Source organism: Galeopterus variegatus, unplaced genomic scaffold, assembly GCF_000696425.1.
Source record: "Galeopterus variegatus unplaced genomic scaffold, G_variegatus-3.0.2 Scaffold2002, whole genome shotgun sequence".
In the NCBI taxonomy this organism is placed as follows: Eukaryota; Metazoa; Chordata; class Mammalia; order Dermoptera; family Cynocephalidae; genus Galeopterus; species Galeopterus variegatus.
The window spans coordinates 129531-130476 of record NW_007728113.1 but is presented as its reverse complement, the minus strand read 5'-3'; positions in this window follow the sequence as shown (position 1 = coordinate 130476).

The window sequence follows — 946 nt, the reverse complement described above, 5'->3', positions numbered from 1 at the left end:
GTTGTCAGCACCACGCTCAGCCAGTGAGCAAACCAGACATCCCTATATAGGATCCGAACCCACGGCCTTGGTGTTATCAGCACCGCACTCTACTGAGTGAGCCATGGGCCGGCCCTTTTTTTGTCCTTTTTGAGACTGGCCGCACCGCGCTCAGCCAGTGAGCGCACCGGCCATCCCTATATAGGATCCGAACCCATGGCCTTGGTGTTATCAGCACCACACTCTCCTGAGTGCGCCACGGGCTCGGCCCCCCTTAACCATTTTTAAGTGTACAGTTCAGTGGCATTAAGTGCATTCACAGTATTGTGCAATCATCACCACCATCCATCTCTAGAACTTTCTTCATTTTGTAAAGCTTAAACTCTGTCCCTATAGAACACTGATTCCTGATTCCGCCCTCCTCCAGCTGCTGGCAACCACCATTTTACATTCTGGATCTCTGAATTTTCTACTCTGGGTACTCCCTATAAGTAGAATCATACACTATTTGTCCTTTTGTGATTGACTTATTTCATTAAGGATAATGTCCTCAAGTTGCATTTATGTTGTAGCACGTGTCAGAATTTCCTTCCTTGGTATGGCTGAATAATATTCCATTGTATGGATGTACCATATTTTGTTTATCTATTCATCAGTTGATTGACATTTCAGTTGTTCCCACTTGGCCATTGCGAATAATGCTGCTATGAACATGAGTGTACAAATATCTCTTTTGAGACCCTGCTTGCAATTTTTTTTGGTATAGAGCTGCTGTGAGTTGAATGTGTTCCCCAAAGGCTCATGTTTTAGAAACTTAATCCCTCCTGTAACAATGTTAAGAGGATGGGAAATCCTATTATATAATTGAAAGGTGGGGTCTTTTAGAGGTGATTAGATTGTGAGGACTGGGCGCTTATGAATGGGTTAATCAAAAAAAAAAAAAAAAAAAAAAAAAAAGGCCGGCCTG